Source organism: Odocoileus virginianus, unplaced genomic scaffold (genome assembly GCF_023699985.2).
Source record: "Odocoileus virginianus isolate 20LAN1187 ecotype Illinois unplaced genomic scaffold, Ovbor_1.2 Unplaced_Contig_19, whole genome shotgun sequence".
NCBI lineage: Eukaryota > Metazoa > Chordata > Mammalia > Artiodactyla > Cervidae > Odocoileus > Odocoileus virginianus.
In genome coordinates this window covers 418,888-438,107 of record NW_027224336.1, presented here as the reverse complement: position 1 = coordinate 438,107, position 19,220 = coordinate 418,888, and the positions used below count along the sequence as shown (strand labels likewise).

The 19,220-nt window shown below is 48.4% G+C and overlaps 1 long non-coding RNA gene across 1 annotated transcript; it reads left to right on the top strand.

The window, feature by feature from the left end:
- Positions 1 to 13,549: 13,549 nt before the first annotated feature.
- On the top strand, positions 13,550 to 15,226 carry LOC139034027 (uncharacterized). Its single transcript, XR_011486494.1, has 2 exons — positions 13,550 to 13,715; positions 14,142 to 15,226. It is a non-coding gene; the product is annotated as an uncharacterized lncRNA (long non-coding RNA).
- The last annotated feature ends 3,994 nt before the right edge of the window (positions 15,227 to 19,220 follow it).

Here is a 19,220-nt window from a genome sequence, read left to right as displayed (position 1 = left end):
TGGATGAGTGGATGGGTGGGCGGATGGACGGATGGATGGGTGCACGGATAGGTGGATGGCAGTGATGTGGATTTCCTTTTGAGCTGATGTTCTTTCTCATCAGCACATTTCATAGTCAACATTATCAGATCTCCCAGCATATTGAATTCTGAGGTTTAAGCTTTGCTAGCAAATTAGAATATTTTAATTTCTCATTCTCATCTGAAGAAACCAACCTGTGGGACGTTACAGAAATGGTGCAACAAGCTTGGACATCCGGCCACATTTTGACATGACGAGTGGGAGAAGGCTAGGACGCCCACATTTTGACCCGACCAGCGGGGGAAGGCTAGGACGCCCACATTTTGACACGACCAGCGGGGGAAGGCTGGGACGCCCACATTTTGACACGACCAGCGGGGGAAGGCTGGGACGCCCACATTTTGACACGACCAGCGGGGGAAGGCTGGGACGCCCACATTTTGACACGACCAGCGGGGGAGGGCTGGGACGCCCACATTTTGACACGACCAGCGGGGGAGGGCTGGGACGCCCTCATTTTGACACGACCAGCGGGGGAGGGCTGGGACGCCCACATTTTGACCCGACCAGCGGGGGAGGGCTGGGACGCCCACATTTTGACCCGACCAGCGGGGGAGGGCTGGGACGCCCACATTTTGACGCGACCAGCGGGGGAGGGCTGGGACGCCCACATTTTGACACGACCAGCGGGGGAGGGCTGGGACGCCCACATTTTGACACGACCAGCGGGGGAAGGCTGGGACGCCCACATTTTGACGCGACCAGCGGGGGAAGGCTGGGACGCCCTCAGCAGAGTGTGTGCTCTGCTGCGGCGGTGTCATCTTTACCGTAAGGGTCGTGTGAGTGTTTTCACTCATGCAAATACACCATCGCTTTTTTTTCAACGTGAGAACAAAAGCTACAACGGACTCTGTTTTCCCAGACGACGAGCAAGTTTCCTGTTTTTGTCCCCACTTCTCTGCAGCTGAAGGATTTTGGAACGTCTGACACCAGGGACCACCGGCATCTTGGCATTCCCATCTTTAGTGCTAAATATACCACAGCACTTTCTGTTTTCCAAGGGATTGGAAAACCAGACATCTGCTACTCGACAAGTGGGGCAGTGACCAAGGCTGCCACATGTTGTCCACAGACGCCCAGGTGCCCAGGAACTGGTGTCCTAAGTGAGCGGAGAGGAAGAGCACTCTCCTGCCGGCTCCCACCACCGGCGGGCAAACTCCAGTGGTTTTGGGACTCAACTCTGGAGATGCTCGACTGGTAAGTCAGATCACTAGTGGAAAGAAAATAATTCCTGATTCTGTTCCAGGAAGAAGACTCAACTCAAACTCCCTCCTCCAAAACTCTTTGTATTCAGAAGTTGAAAGGCCCTGACTCGGTTTTCCTCTCTGTAAAGAGCACAGGATCCGGATTCCATAGGCCCCAGTCTCACCCACCCTGGGGTTCACCTGCTAGGTGGTTTTCTCCCATCACTCGCCTCCCCTGCACCTAGGTTTCCTCATCCAGAAATGAGGGTCGATTGACTTATAGACGTGGTTTGCGTGTCTCGTCTGCAGACTATGCAGCTGTAAACTCTGCACAGTGGACGGAGCCTTCTGAGAGAGAGGCCTGTTCTCAGATTGGGGGCCACACCTGTGGGGTTGCTGGTGGGTCCACACACAGACCTCCCCGTCCTGCTGGGAGGTCATTTCAGTAGACAAGAGACACAGAGTGTCAGATGTCCTGCCAATCTGTCACCACTGGACAGAGGGCTCAGTCTAGCGCTCACGTGTCTCTGTCCTGCTCAGAAAGGCATTAACCCGCCCGAGGACCAGACCTTCCCCGTTCTCCTCCGCGATGGTTTCAAGAGGGAACACACTTAAAATCAAGGAGGGATATTTGAGTCGCATGACGATTTTGGATTAAATTTTCTTTACTCAAAAGAAAAAAAAAACCCTCAACAAAATCAAGCATAGTATTAAGGCTTTAATTCAAAGGAGCAAAACCTTTCTGTTCTGCATTATGGGATTACGCTCTTAGGAGAACTGGGGTTAGCCTGTGGTGTGTCCAGGCCGCCCGGCTCATGACGGCCCAGAGTGCTCTGGGCATCTGCTCATCTTACAGCAACTCTCCCATCAAGCAGCACAGCAGCTGCTCGCAGGAAAGCAGAAACCAGATCCCAAATGCTGGAAATGTTTCTGTCCAGGCGGGGGTGACAGCAATGGTTGGACGGTATGTGTGTGTATGAGTGTGTGTGTGTGTGTGTGTGTGTGTACACTAATGTGTTCTTTTCTACATACAGTTTACTCGTAGTTTTAAAAAAGTACAGGTCACTAGAGCTCCCGCCGTCCCAGGGCCAGGGTCTGGACCGGCCCCTCCTCCCCCCTAGACCTCCCACGGGGGACGGGAGGTCTGGGCGAATTCCTTTCCTGCCCGGCTCAGGAAACGCAGAGATGCTGCCCAGATGATGGCTCTGCAGCAGTGAAGCTGTGATTGCGTCTGGCAAGGGGCCCATCAGCCACACTCGCCACACAGGATGCCCACGTGCCTCGCCCTTCAGACAGCGAGCGCACACCCAGGGGAGGGGACAGGGTGGGCCTCGGGGTCAGGGGGCCACCCCAGGGGGAGCCCACGAGGGCATCCACACTTCCCTCCCTCCGCCAGAAAGGGCTGACGCACCCTCCTGCTGCAGACCCCAGGTCCCCCGACGGCCCTGGTCTCCAGTCTCCCTCCTGGGCAGCCAACAAACTGACCTGAGTCAGAACTGACATGAGAACCACCATCGCTCAGGTAGCCCGTCTTCTTCCCATTCTCGTTGGATGGAGAGGGGAGGCTGCGGGCAAACGGCAGGAGCACCTGTCAGGGCAGAAGTTCCAGTCCTCCTGCAGGAGCTCGGCCTCAGCCAGGCGCTCCCAGCTGAGCGCTGGACCAGCAGGGGCAAGAGCAGATGCAAGACCACTTTTGTGCCTTTTGGTCAAATTATGAGCAAAAGAATTCAAAATAAAATAGACTGAACTGGTTCTTTTTCAACTCCTGTGTCTTCCTGGCCTGGTGTGTAGGGTTGCTATGTTAGTCTCTCAGTCGTGTCCAACTCTTTGCAACCCCATGGACTGCAGTCTGCCAGGCTTCTCTGTCCATGGGATTCTCCAGGCAAGAATACTGGAGTGCACTGGCACCCTCTTCTCCAGGGGGTCTCGCCGACCCAGGACCCAACCCGCCTCTCCCGCACCGCAGGCAGATTCTCTACCATCCAAGCCACGTGGGCTGGCAGGCGCCTTTAATGAAAACGCAAATGGTACAGACTGGTCGGCTTCAGGCTGGCTTTGGCCTGTTCTTCTGAATGAAACAGGCACCAACTGGTCTTTCTGCTTCACAGTCTCTGAAATCTGGTGGTTTCCTCCCTGGGCTGAGCTGCGGTGGCCACCCCAACGGCCTCATTTTAAATCAATCACCTCTCGAATTCCCATCTCTGAGGTGCTGGTAGTTACAACCTTAACATATGAACCTGGGTCACCGTGCAGCCCACAGCCCCACCAACACTCAGGACAGTCAGAGGCAGGACGCTGGGGACGGGAGACGGGCCAGGCAAAGTCCAGTGCAGCTGCTCCACTCCGCGGGGCACAGCCTTGCCCACCAGCTTCCTGAGGCCCACCCCGCAGCCACCGCCGTGCACGTCCTCTAAGCCCATCTTTCCCGTCACCGTGATGTGGTATGCCTCCTTGGAAAACTACAACTCACCAAAGTGGAGTTTGGATCCAAGGACTCTGGGGACCCTGGGGGCCTTTCAGCCTGGTGATCTGGGAAACTGCAGAGCCCAGATACATAGCGAGCATCCACGATGCTCCAGGCTAAGGTCAGGGTGAAGCAGGACCAGGAGACAGACCCGCCCTGACACTGAAGCCACGCTCAGGCCCCCACAGGATAGGCTTCCCTCTTTGATGATAAAGCTGCACCTGAGGGCTAAACTCAGAGTGAGCCAGCCCTGAGAAAGAGTTCGTTTTGTTCAGAAGACAGTCACCTCTGAGGGCCTCCCTGCAGACCTTGGTGCATCCCTGCCCTGGGCACTCTGTTCAGATGCCCCTTCTTGGCAGGCGATCCATGATGGGTGCGGGCATGGAATCTGATAACTTCTTCCCCTTTGAGTCTTTGAAAAACATCTGTTGCTCTGACAACCAAGACTCCAAGTCACCAGAGCCAAACACTGAAGAGCCGGAGAACGCCATTTCTGTGCTCATCTCTCCAGCAAGGTCTGAGCCACTCCGGGAGCTGCTGCCTGCGGCCAAGCCGGGGCCTCATGCGTGTGGATGAGAGGACAGTCCACTCGTCATGTAACAAACAATGTTGGAGTAAAACCAATGCTTCTTTTCTCTTAGAAGAACTATCTGTGTTTCAACCTCTGACAATCAATGGCTGGAGATGTCAGAAAGCCTAGGTGCATTTTCCTCCACGTCTTGGCTCTCAGAGCAGCGCAGGAGCATCATTCAGTGAGTCAGGAGGAGAGCGGGGTCTGTCTGCAATCAGAAAGCTCAGGGCTCACCAACAGAACATAGACCCTTGCTGTGCTCAAGCGCTGAGAAAATTCAGAAATCCAGAGCACACACTTTCAATGGCTGGATTCTGCCCATGCTTAACTTTTTAAAGATGTTTTCCTCACTCAGAATTTTATACAGAAGGCCACCTTTTAAAAGTGAAAGTGAAAGTTGCTCAGTCGTGTCCGACTCTTTGTGACCCCATGGACTATACAGTCCATGGAATTCTCCAGGCCAGAATACTGGAGTGGGTAGCCTTTCCCTTCTCCAGGGGATCTTTCCAACCCAGGGATCAAACCCAGGTCTCCCACATTGCAGGCGGATTCTTTACCAGCTGAGCCACAAGGGAAGCCCAAGAATACTGGAGTGGGTAGCCTATCCCTTCTCCAGCGGATCTTCCTGACCCAGGAATCGAACCTGGGTCTCCTGCATTGCAGGTGGATTCTTTACCAACTGAGCTATCAGGGAAGCCCTATCACAGAAGGCCACCTTTTAACTATGAAAAAGGTGTGTCCTTCTAAAAGATCTCAGGGTCAGACACATGTCCATCGCTGGGACCACGTGTCAGGCTCATCAGTTTGTGAGGATGGGATCTAACCTTCCACATCCAGGAGGATCCCCGTGTTTTCATGAAAGTGGATGTCTACACACTCGAGGCTGATGTGACCTGTAAATTCATATTTTCCATTCAGTGCCCTTGGATAAACTTACAATAAGAAAATGGATATATAATTAAGGGTATTTTGTCAACATGCAAACATAATAAAAGAAACTGAAGAAGATACACACAAATAAAAGCTATCCATGTTCACAGATTGGAAGAATTAATATTGTTAAAATGTCCATACTATCCAATGCCATCAAGATTGCAACCACATTTTTAACAGAAGTAGAAGAAATGATCCTAAAATTTTCATGGAATCACCAAAGACCCCAAACAGTCAAAGCAGTCCTGAGGAAGGACCAAGTTAGAGGGATCACACTTCCTGATTGCGAGTCACCATTACCAGAACAGCGTGGTTCTGGCAACGAAACAAACACGAAAACCAAGGTACAGAACCAAGAGCCCAGCAATGAAACTGCACAAATTCAGTCAGCTAGTATTTGACAAAGGAGCCAAAATACTTAACAGGGAAAAACAGTCTCCTCAGTAAACAGCGCTAGGGAAATGGATATTCATAGACAAAAAATGAAACTAGACTCCTAACATACTACTCACAAAAATTCACTCAAAATGGTTAAAGGCTTAAACATGAGACCTGAAACCACAAAACTCCTAGAAGAAAACATAGAGGTAAAGCTCCCTAACATGGATCTTGGCAATAATTTCCAGGATATGACTCCTAAAGCAGAAGCAACAGAATAAAAAACAAACATCTAGCTAAGAAGCTGTAATTATCAACAAAAGGAAAAGACAACATATTGAATGGGGTAAAATGCTTGCAAACCACCCAGCTGACAACTGTTACTATTCAAAATATATGAGGAACTCACACAAGAGCAAAAAAAGACAAAAACTAATCAAAAAAAGACAAAGGACCCAAATAGACATTCTTCCAAAGAAGAAATATAAATGACCAAAAAATATATGAAAAAATGCTCAATATCACTCATCACTGGAAAAGTGAAAATCAAAACCACACTGAGGTATCACCTCACACAGCTCAGAATGACTATTTTACAAAAAGATAAGTGATAACAAGTGTTGGTGAAGAGGTGAAGAAAAGGGAACCCTTGTGTACTTTTGGTGGGAATGTAAATTGGTGCAGCAAATTACAAATGGTGATTTGTCAAAAGCTTAGAAATAACTATCAAATGATCCAGTGTTTATACTTCTGGGTCTATATCCCAAAAGGAAATGAAATCACTATCTTGAAGAAATATCTGTACCCTTGTGTTCACTACAGCACTATTCAAGATAGCTAAGATATGGAAGTAAACTAGTGCAGTAACAGATGAATGGATAAAGCAAATGTGGGGTGTGTGTGTGCGTGTGTGTGTGTGTGTATATATATATATACACATATATATATGAAATGAAATATTATTCAGCCATAAAAAGGAGGAAATTTGTGACAACGTGGATAGGCTGTGAGGATATCATGCTGAGCAACATAACTCAGAGAAAGACAAATACAGGATGACCTTCCTTATATGAGCAATCTAAAAAAGCTGAGCCCTTAAGAATGAAAACAGACTGGTGGTTCCTAGAGGTGGGGGCGGGCAAAGAGACCAAGGGCATCAGAAGGGGCAGACCCCCAGTCATCACATAAATGAGTCCTTGGGACATGATGCCACAGGATGGCTACAGCTAATAGCACTGTACTTACCATATATTTGAAAGCTGCTAAGGGAGTAGGTCTTACAAGTTCTTATCACAAGGGAAAATGTAATTATATACAGTAACGGATGCTAGCTAGACACCATGGTGATCATCTCACAACAGGTACGAATATCCAATCATTATGCTGTACACCTTAACCTTATGCAAAGCTCTATGTCAATTATATCTCAGCAAAGCTGGAACATAGTAAATAAAAAGTAAAATGGGGAAAGCTTTTAAATGAGACAGCAATAATCTGCAAGTGCTTGTGTGGGCATACGGTTTTAGTCTCTTGACTAAAGACTGGAATTGCTGAGTCATTTGGTAATTTTATACTCAACTTTTTGAGAAACTGTCAAACTGCTCTTCAAAGTGGCAACAGCAATCTGCATCCCCACCTGCCACGTCCGAGAGTGCACGTCCTCACGTCCTTACCACACCCGCTGTGATCTGTCTTGGTTGCTGGGCCGCCCTGGTGCGGGATGCAGTGTCTCACTGTGATTTTGACTTGTGGCCGCTGATGGCTCAGCATCATCACCTTTTCATCATGTAATTGTGTGTGGACCACTCTTGAAGAGCTACCCAGGTTCTTCACCCGCTTTTCATTGCTCTATTTATCTTCCCTTCAATGAACTGTAAGATCTCTTTATATATTCTAAATTCATGTCTCTTGTCAGATTATGATTTGCAAACATTTTGCCCCAATTTGTGGGTTGTCTGTTCATTTCTTTTTGTGACAGTGTCCTTGGCAAGCATAAAAGTTTACGGTTTCAATGAGCCTAGTTTACCCACTTTTTTCTTTTATTGTGTTTTTTTAAAGTGAAATTTGATTTTTTTTCTTAATTTTCCTTATCCTCACATCTTTTTCTTCTTTTTTTTTTCCTGAACCTCACATGTGTCGTGACTTGCCTACTGCTTCTCCCCATCTTAATCATAGTATCATGTACCATTAGAATGGCAGATTCAGTCAAACAATTAATTTCATCTTCAGTGACAACAAACCACTTGAGCTATTTCCTTCTTTGACGAGACTCACAGTTCCCAGGCGGTGGATAGCACGGTCCCTGCAGCCTGGAAGCTGCAACTGTGAGAACCTGTCCCCGTCACAGGGCTCCGGGAGGAGGGTGGGCTTCCTGTGACGCTCTTGTCAAGCCTCAGTCCAAACAGATCTGAAGGCGTCTGCAGGCCGGGAAGACAGAGGGCAGCGAGCTTCTGTGGGACCCCTGGTGCATTTGTTTTCCTAGTGCCGGGCTTGCCAATCAAGGGAGTAAGTGAGCCCTGCCCGGCACGGTGCAGACTAAACAGCAGGGCCGGCTGGAGCTTGCTTACCCAGGGGTTTCCTGCGAGGCTGGAGGTCAGTGGCGGTGGAAAACGTCAGCTGAGGGGCTTGATCTGTGACTCAACATATGTCCCTGAACATAAAGCCCCACATTGGCAGCTAAACACAGTGAGCAGAACGAGGAGAGGGATGCCACTCAACGCCACCTGCCAGAGGCAGACCCCTGGCAACAGCCCCCTGCGGGGCACACCTCAGGCTGGTCTCCTGCAAAGCAATGAAACTAGGTCACACTTTCCAAAACGAACTGACTCGCAGCAGAACTATTTAACTAGAATTCACTTCTTATGAGTATTCTGCCAGTGAACATTATCAGTGGTCCAAAATTCATTTTTCCTAGTGCTAAACTAAACTGCCATAGATAATAGTCCAACATTACCGAGGCTTTCTATATTTAAAGCATATAAAACACTGAGTGGGGACAGTGGAAATTAAAGTTCTGACTTTGAGAGATTTGTGCTTAGTCTCACCCAACTCTCTGTGGCCCCACAGACTGTAGCTCTCCAGGCTCCTCTGTCCATGGAATTCTCCAGGCAAGAAAACTGGAGTGGGTTGTCATTTCCTTCTCAGGGGATCCTCCCCACCCAGGATTGAATCTCAGTCTCTTGGTCTCTTGCATCTCCTGCATTGGCAGGTGAATTCTTTGCCACTAGCACCACCTGTGAAGCCCTTTAATTTGCTAGACTTTTTCAAATTCTAACTTTTGTTAGAAAGGTTCTAACTAACCTTTTAGTTGGATATCTCATCAAAAATGTAACATGCCTTAACTAAAATAATCTTTATTCCAGAATAACATCTCCACCTAGAATTCACCATGATATGGCAAAAACCTATCTTTTGAACTTTTAACTCACACTATTAGAACTCTAAATCACATTGAAAGATTTGGAATAAATGAAAAGCTCCAATTAGTAGGAGTAACTCCCAAGAGAAATGATTTCAATTATAATGTCGTACTTCACTAATGCTAGAATCATGGACAGTGATGTTTAAATAATCCTAGGGATTTTTAAGTATTTTGAAACCCATATGTCAGATAAGATAAACAGAGACTTCCACAAGGGAAAATAAAATTTGGTTAAGTGGCAATAATAATGAATCACAAAAGAAGTGAGGGAAAACATGCCATGTGGTGGGGGGCTGGCCAGCACCCCAAGGCTGGCCTTCCAGCCCTCCTCCCCACCCCCAGGTTCAAGTTTTCTACCTGGTCAACTGACAGGTCTTTAAAGCATCTTTGTCCAAAAAATCCCCTGCCCCCCGCCTTTCCAGAGGAGGGAATGATTTCCTCTGACCTCCTGAGATACCAGGGAAAGACTGTGGGCATCATACCCACCTCCCTGATGGATGTGGAGCTCCTGAAAGGCAGGGTAAGCAACCTGCTGGTCTCTATTCCAACCACCCAGCCAGGAACCTATTACATCATTGCTCCAGAATGAATAAATGCATAAATGCACAGAACTGATATACACAAATATAGCTCCCAACATGAGGATTATAATCACAGCCTACTCCAAGTAGTCTAGAAAATCCAATACCCCATCACATGTGACTGAAATATAGTTCATAGAGGAAGCAACGTCTCTTACTTTAGAGGTTAGTAAAACTGTTCTGTGTTGAACTAATCAGAGAGAAACAAATACAGTGAGTTAAAGTGAACGCATCATAAAATGGGGCTTCTCTGGTGACTCCTTTTCTCAAAGAAGAAAAGGAGAGATATATCCATCTGAATACAGAGTTCCTTTTAAAGAATAGCAAGGAGAGATAAGGAAGATTTCCTAAGTGATCAATGCAAAGAAATAGAGGAAAACAATAGAATGGGAAAGAAAAGAGATCTCTTCAAGAAAATTAGAGATACCAAGGGAACATTTCATGCAAAGATGGGCACAATAAAGGACAGAAATTTCATATGGACCTAACAGAAGCAGAAGATATTAAGAAGAGGTGGCAAGAATACACAGAAGAACTATACAAAAAAGATCTTCATGACCCAGATAATCATGATGGTGTGATCACTCACCTAGAGCCAGCCACAAGTGCTGCACTCAATATGTCAGCAAATTTGGAAAACTCAGCAGTGGCCACAGGACTGGAAAAGGTCAGTTTTCATTCCAATCCCAAAGAAAGGCAATGCCAAAGAATGCTCAAACTACCACACAATTGCACTCATCTCACACACTAGTAAAGTAATGCTCAAAATTCTCCAAGCCAGGCTTCAACAGCATGTGAACCATGAATTTCCAGATATTCAAGCTGGATTTAGAAAAGGCAGAGGGACCAGAGTTCAAATTGCCAACATCTGTTGGATCATCGAAAAAGCAAGAGAGTTCCAGAAAAACATCTACTTCTGCTTTATTGACTACACCAAAGCCTTTGACTGTGTGAATCACAACAAACTGGAAAATTCTGAAAGAGATGGGAATACCAGACCACCTGACCTGCCTCCTGAGAAATCTGTATGCAGGTCAAGAAGCAACAGTTAGAACTGGACACAGGACAACAGACTTGTTCCAAATCAGGAAGGAAGTTTGTCAAGTCTGTATACTGTCACACTGCTTATTTAACTTATATGCAGAGTACATCATGAGAAATGCTGGGATGGATGAAGCACAAGCTGGAATCAAGATTGCTGGAGAAATATCAATAACCTCAGATATGCAGATGACACCACCCTTATGGCAGAAAGTGAAGAAGAACTAAAGACTCTCTTGATGAAAGTGAAAGAGGAGAGTGAAAAAGTTGGCTTAAAACTCAACAGTCAGAAAACTAAGATCATGGCATCCGGTCCCATCACTTCATGGCAAATAGATGGGGAAGCAATGGAAACAGTGAGAGATTTTATTTTGGGGGGCTCCAAAATCATTGCAGATGGTGACTGCAGCCATGAAATTAAAAGACACTTGCTCCTTGGAAGAAAAGCTATGACCAACCTAGACAGCATATTAAAAAGCAGACATTACTTTGCCAACAAAGGTCTGTCTAGTCAAAGCTATGATTTTTCCAGTAGTAATGTACAGATGTGACATTTGGACTATAAAGAAAGCTGAGTGCCAAAAAATTGATGCTTTTGAACTGTGGAGTCAGAGAAGACTCTTGAGAGTCCCTTTGGATGGCAAGGAGATCCAACCAGTCCATCCTAAAGGAAATCAGTCCTGAATATTCATTGGAAGGACTGATGCTGAAGCTGAAACTCCAATACTTTGGTCACCTGATGCGAAGAACTAACTCATTGGAAAAGACCCTGATGCTGGGAAAGATTGAAGGTGGGAGGAGAAAGGGACAACAGAGGATGAGATGGTTGGATGGCATCACCGACTCGATGGACATGAGTTTGAGTAAGCTTCAGGAGTTGGTGATGGACAGGGAGGCCTAGTGTGCTGCAGTCCATGGGGTTGCAAAGAGTCTGACACAACTGAGCAACTGAACTGAACTGAACTAGTGACTCAGACAGTAAAGAATCTGCCTGCAATGCCAGAGACTTGGGTTTGATCCCTGGGTTGGGAAGATCCCCTGGAGAAGGAAATGGCAACCCTACCCATTTCAGCATTCTTGCCTGGAAAATTTCATGGACAGAGGAGCCTGGTGGGCTACAGTCCATGGGGTCTCGAAGAGTCAGACATGACTGACCAACACTTGCTTACATCACAGAATATAATGTAAAAATGGTAAAGAATTACTTTTTAAATTCTAGACATTGTCTTAATATATTCAAGTATAATAGCACTGGTTACTACACAGGTTCTGTATGGTCTGTGCTGAGTGATTTGTAATTAACTGCGTTTGTATGGAAGACTCTGAAAAATGCATTTCATTTTTTCTGGAGCTCCTTATGATCCCAACCTGATGAGCAAACAGCTTTCCAGTGAGTGATTCAGGGTCAAACTTCAATCTGGTTCTTACAAAACTGTGAATTAAGGTGAACTAAATTAACTAGTATTGTTTAGCAAATAGAGCTGGTTTGTAGGAAATAACTAGTGAGACAGTAATTGGATTGCCATAGATAATTCTTTAGCCTACTTTTGTGTGTTGATCTGCTTTACTTATTTACTTTTGGTTTGTTTAACTTTAAAAAGACACAAACACATACCTTTAATTTACATCTTCTAACTTTTTAAACAATACATAGGCTTCTTTGCAAAAAAAAAAACTATTTTTTATTACTTTTTTTTTTAATTTAAGCTATTTTAACTTAGCTATTTCTGGGCTCATAAAGTTTCAGTTCCAACAAAGTGAACTTAGCTTGATTTGCTCTGAACAACTATTTTTAATCACTACCACATTAAAACCTATGGCTATCTGAAGTAGTGTAACTTTGAAAAATGGGAGTCCAGCAAAAACAAAGTTAATTTCTAAAGCCTGATATGTCACAACTAGATCTTATCATGTTTAAGTGTATCATTCAGTCTATAATGCATGGGAATCCAAAGCTTTGATTGGAGGCCAGGTCATTCCCTTACTAATGCTGAGTTTTTATGCCAGTTTTTCTACACACATCCTCATTGCCACCAGCATCCCTCATGCCTGGCGCGCTGTAGAAGAAAGCATTTGTTTGATGCCTAACATTCGTAATGTGCTTAGTACATGTGTTTCCCTCACCAGTCTCACCATAGAAATCGCTCAGAAATTTGTGAAAAACATAATTAAGAGCCCACAGCCCTCCCCCCACCCCCCTCAGGATTCCCAGGGGCCAGCCCTTAAGCCTTTCTGCTATCAAGCCCCCGGAGTGGTCCCTGTGGTGGGAGTCTGGGAAACGGCTCAGGGATCCAAACGCCACCTCCTTATGTTCACATAATGCTCATGAGCTGAGCAAGGCTGGAACACGGACCCTAAAAGTGCAGAGAAGTGTGTAGAATCTCACAGACCAGATTCTAACCTCACAGAGGGAAAAGACAAAGGTCATTCCAGCTGGCGAGTCAAACCACAGGGGCTACAACGGTGACTTCCCGCTTTCACGTTCACTCGCCCAGGGCAGCGAGAGCAACAGCGGAACCTCGCTGCCACGCCCAGCTCCCGGAGCAGCCGCTCCGGCTCCGGAAGCTGCTTCTGCCCGAGGGGCCGCTGTGGCTGCGGGCCGGGAGACCGTCGGAGCAGGCGCCCCGGGGACACCCGCTGGCCAGGTGGCCCCAGCCCCGGGCAGCGGCCGCTGAGAACCTGCGGCCCGCCACGGCGCAGAGCCTCCCGTCCTGCAGCGGCTGCTGTGTGTGCTCCAGGCTCTTCTCTCGCTCCTTCTCCGGAGACCCGGGTGACCGCCAAACTGCACCGCAAACCTCACCCACTGCGACAGGCGGCCCGACCCTGCCGTGCGGCGCGGCCATCGCCCCTCCGCCGCGGCTCGTGGCCTGACCACGGGGGCGCCGGGCCCTTTGCTCCCGGCTGGCTGCTCTCCGAGGGCGGGGACGGGCCTCTCCTCGACGGCCGGGTCTCCGCAGAGCACCAGGCACAGGTCTGCAGGAGGCTGGGGCCTGACGAGTGGTCGTGACTTGGCAACATCTCGAGCCTGCTGGGATGGTCACAACGCTCCGCTAAACGAAAGGTCAGTGAACGTGTTGAAACGGGATTTGTCTCCACGTAAAACCTCCTCCTTCCCCAACCAACGGAGCTTCCGGAGTGAAGACACGCCCCTCTGGTGCCGGGGTTGCCCTCTCTGTCTCCGCGTGTGTGAGGAGCAGCCGGAAGTCTCCCCGAGGTGAAGCGGCCAGGAGCTCCAGGCCAACGTGGTCTCAGAACCTGCCGCAGAGGAGCCGGTCGAGACCTCGGGGCCAGCCGGCGTTCCTAAGCAGAACCGACGCCACTGATGGGGTGGTTCAGGCGGCTGTGCTGGGGGACACGGCAGAAGCCCTCAACCCTGACTGCCTTCACTGCCCACAAAACGGCAACAGCGCTGAAGTCTCAGGAGTGTGAAGGTGTTCATTAAACAGCTGAAAAGCTGTGTTTTTTGTTTGTTTCCACCCGCGTATAGGGCCCTTTGAAATGAAGCTGCGGTAGTCAAACCTGGTGTTTAGAAGAAAACAATAATGCTGCTATTTGAAGATGTATAAACCACTGTGGTCCTTCAGTGCAGGACCAGACGCTCTGCAGTCGGAGCCTCCAGCTGCTCCGAGCCCCACCAGCAGCCCCAGGACAGCCCTGGGCTCCGTGAACACTGAGTCCGCCCGGGCCTCTGGGTGTCCCCTGTTCGTGCCTGTCCCCTCATCTCCATAGTAGTTCTATTCCACCTCCTGAAACTGCTCATAAAATTAGAATTGCTGTTTCGGTCTATTTATCAGAATGTCTAAATCTTGCTGTGTCTTATTTGGCATAAACATTGGGCAATTATCTATGTTGCTCTCACCTTTTTATCTACACTTCCCACTCCTTTTTATGCATTGTATGTGTACCTACAATTTTACTTTATGTACATTTGCTATTTCCTTGCAATTTTACAGAGTGTTGATTACACTTGGAATAAACACAGCTTTGGGGCTGGTGCAGACCCTTAAACACCTAGGCTGCGTGTACAGAGACCAACGTACAAGCCACAGGGAGATGATGTCCCCAGTTGGACCTAGATGTCCTCAGTTGGATCTAGATCTAAGAAAACAAAAAACCAACCACAAGAAGTTATTTCTCCTGAATTCTTGCCTTAGCGGGGGCTCCTTCAAGTTTACTGGTCAGAAGTTTTCCTCCATGTGAGAATCATCCCGGGACTTTGCAATGAATGAAAGACTTTGTAAGTTTCATAACACACATAACCAAGAGCAACCGTAAAACCCCTAGGATTAGGCAAGAATATCCACTGGAACATTGATCATGTGTATATACCCCCACAAAATCCTTCAAATGAAACTCTACACCTGCAGATCTCGAGGCAGTTAGGAAAGGGAGATTATTCCTGCCTTACATGGTGGTGAGAACAGAGCTTAGCCCCTTTGATAAGGGTCTTATTCAGGCCCCAGAGCACAAACATCTGTTAGTAACAGAGTCTCAGGAGGGATGGGAGCGGGGGAAATGCAGAATGAATTCCATGTAAATCCCGATTAAAACATCATCTTGAGTACCACTGAACTTTGAGCTAATTCATTTAAAAATAATGGGAACCATGGAGATCAATTTCTCTGAAATCCCATGAAAACTAAAGACCTTCAAATCTGTCCAGTGTCACTGCCTCTGATGCTGACAAACATCAGAACAGGTGTGATGTAGCTGTCACTGGGCCTAAGGCCTCACTTGCCTATGTGGCAAAGAGAGAAGGAAGGAAGGATGGGACGGAGGGACGTGGGTTGGGAAGGTTTTCCAGCAACATGTAAAAAAAGAACAGCCCACCTTCGAACAACAATAAATTTTCAAACTCTGCTCCAGGTTTTGCATCTACCAGCCAGCAGGTGTCCATCCAGAAAAGCACCTGAAGGAATTACACTTGCAGATGCTGGAAACACAGGAGTGTCGCTACATTCGTGAGCACAGTCCTCACAACGACTGTTCCTGGCAGGTTTTATTAGCATCCTCATTTTAGTGATACAAATGAGATAACTGTAACTCAGAGATGCTCAGTAACTGACCCAGGCACACAGCTAGAAAGTAGTGAAACTCGAGTAGCTCAGACGACGTGGTTCTGGAGCCCATGTTCTTAAATACCACATAGCCTTTGTGAGAAGTTACATCACCTGCTGCACAAAAACGGGATGTGTGAGCAGGTGGGGGTGCCCGCTTGACAGGTCCCCACCCACAGGCAGGTTCACATGACCAGTTCAGGCCAACAATGTAGAATTTTTGTTTTTTTTATGTGGCTCAAAAGGACCTTGGAGAAGGAAATGGCCATCCACTCCAGTATTCTTGCCTGGAGAATTCCATGGACAGAGGAACCTGGTGAGCTATAGTCCATGGGGTCGCAAAGCGTCTGACAAAACTGAGTGACTAACATGCAAAAGGGCCTGGTCTTTCCCCATGACTGATGTAAATGTAGATACAGATACTGATCTGCAGGACTTTCCCTATCATTAATTTGTTTAAAATTAAGTAATTTCTGTTTATATTGACATTTCTACCTGAATTATTTAATAGCAGGTTTTAAAATTTTCATGTTTCAAAATTTGAAAGCAAATTTTTAAAAAGAACATTTTTGCTTTGGTATTGGTTCACCATTTTTAGCTTTATTGCATTGTGCCCAGATAATACCATTGTAAATATTACTTTTTTCTGATTCTTATCTTTGTGATGTGATAGATGATCAATTTTTATGAATGAAATAAGAACTAGCACTCATCCATGCTTGGGATGAGTAGTTTCCTGGGAACAAGCTTCATTCACAGGAAAAATTGTTTGCAGACTCCTACGAACCTCAGAAGATGTCTGGGCTACAAAATTAAAGATGAAACTCGCTCAGGCCGGGCGATCACAGCGCCCAGGCTTCGCAGGCATCTGCTCTGTGATGCAGCCGCGCCTGAAGGCGCCCACGTGTCGGAACCAGCTCTCTCACGGTCACATCGCTTCCCTCTGCTCGGCTTCCAGGGGGCCCAGGGTCGGACTCTCCTCACTGATCTGTGCAAGGAAGCTTGGTCCCCAGCAGACTGCGGGATTTGGTGACTTGAGAAGTGACCTGAAAGAGGGTGTGCACTGAGTGTCCACTGACCGCGGCTGAGCTCCCCCAGGCTCGGTCTCAGGGCCCCACAGCGGCCACACAGCCTCCCTCCCCTCCAGGTCTCACTTCTGCATCTCCATGTCGTTTCCTGACGCTGCGTGCTCCCAGAGGAGACACAGATGTGGACGGGGCTCTCTTTCCATGCCCCTGGAACAGGTTCCCTGTGCCCGGCTGGTCATAACCGTCACTGGGGAGATCTAGAAACCAGGATTCTCAGAACTCACGCCCAGGGCGGAGGTGCTCGGCTTCAGGCTGAGGGCCAGGAGAAGGTTCCACGTCCCCTCTGGGCTGCGGCTCATGTACACAGATGCCCAGACGGTAGTCTTGCAGCCTGAGGCATCTGTCCCCATCCAGACTGGGGCCTGGTTGGAATTCCACTGAGTCTTAATTTCCCGGACTTCTAGCATGATGGTCCTAAATGCACCAGCATTATTCCTTCCGGGTACTTGGATGAATCAAAATAAAACAAATGAAGCACAGAGTCTACGGAAAAGGCAAACTTTAAGCCTGGAGAGAACGCGCGTGTGTTTCTGCCTGAGCTTTATCAAGTCGCGTCTCTAATTTACATCTTAATTGAGTTTCAAGTCCAGTCCTCTGCAGGTTCCCCTCATTCCTCCTTAAGGAGCTGATGATGAGCAATCTGGGGCACCTGCCAACTTGAACCAAGTGGTCTGCACTGCACAAAGCCTGAGCACTGAGGCCTGGAAAGGCGGGGTTCTGGGAGCTAAGCGATCCTAGGAAGGGCACGGGCCATGGGTGGGGGAGCTGGTCTCGAGCCCTGGAGCCCCAGTCCACACCTGGGTGTCTGCGTCATCTTTATCACACTTGTCTCCTCAGCCGTATAAACAGAAGTGACACCACTAACCTTTTCAGCACACGAAGCAGAAACACTCGCTCCATATATAGAAGGGAAAAGGGAGCAGAGAGAAAATGAGCAATCATCCTGAGGTTGGGGAGAACTTCGCCTCTGATGTTAGAAGAAGATTCTTCCTTTACAGCAGCCAGCGATGCTGGTAGGAGCAGAGCAATGTCACGCGGCGGATACGGCGGAAAAGAGGGACCATGACGGGGGCACGTTGAGGCCATCCCGAGGAGTCTTGGGGTCCACCTGGGGTCTTGGTCTGAAACATCTAATAGATGTTTCTTTCATTGGAAACCAGTCAGATGTCCTTTAATGGGGTGTATTATTAGCCAAACAGTGGTACATACACAGCAGAGAACACTCCTCAGCAGCAGTTACAGAGACGGAGCGCAGGCCTGCAGCCACGGAGATCAGGTCTGGTGGCTGGGTGTCTGCCACATGTCTGAGACCCACAGAGGTCCCGGGACAGATCCCCCACCCTGGCTCTGGGCCCTGACAGTGTCTCAGGACCCCGTGCTCATGTTGCATCTCGGTGACGACCCAGGACAGGGCAGCACCAGCAGGCGAGTCTGGGGTGGCACCCGAGCCCATTTGCAGATGTGCCCCCTACCCCAGGGGAAACTGGGCTGAGAGTGCGTGACTCTTTCTGCATTATTTCTTACAACTGCATGTAAACCTACAACCATCTCAAAATAAAAGCACACTGATATAGTTAAGGAGAAGACCTTAAGAGCATAGTGGAAGACAGCGGCGCCCACAACAGAGATGGAGCCCCCGACCCACTGGTCTCTCTGGGAGGCGCCGGGTGGGGCTGTCCCCTCAGCCCCACATCCCCTGCGAGAGTCCACAGCAGCCCTGGCTGGATGCCGGGTTCCGGGCACAGCCTTTAGAAGCTCTCGTGCCCGGGTCTCACCTGCAGAAGTGTCAGCTGTGGAGGGTGGGCTGGGCACATGGGTTTCCTAAGCCCCTGGTGGTGCAGGGCAGGTGTCAACATGCTGCTGGCCCCCCCACTGCCCCATCCTGCCTCCTTCACTCCTGCCCGCTGGTGCTCGGATCAGGAAGTCAGGGGGACAGCTGAGCAGCAGAGAAAGAGCTAGCTCCGCCATCCCCCAGCCGTCAGGTTCTCCTGGGCCTCCTGGGCCTGTGGCCACGGTCCAGCTGCCCACAGAGAGCAGGTGCTCCCCTTCTAGGCCGTGACGGCCAAGCTGATGCCTATGGCCCGGCCTCCCCTTCAGTCGTACACCTAGAACTTTGATTTCCACCCGAGCATCTCCTGGGCCTTATCTCATACTCTGTTCCAAACACAGAAGTGGTGGGGGGCGGGGGGAGTGCTATTTTTTGGTCTTCTCCAAAAGCCTTAATAGTTAAGAAATCTCTCGGACTGCAAGGAGATCAAACCAGTCAATCCTAAAGGAAATCAGTCCTGAATATTCATTGGAAGGACTGATGCTGAAGCTGAAACTCCAATACTTTGGCCACCTGATGCAAAGAACTGACTCATTAGAAAAGACCCTGATGCTGGGAAAGATTGAAGACAGGAGGAGAAGGGGATGACAGAC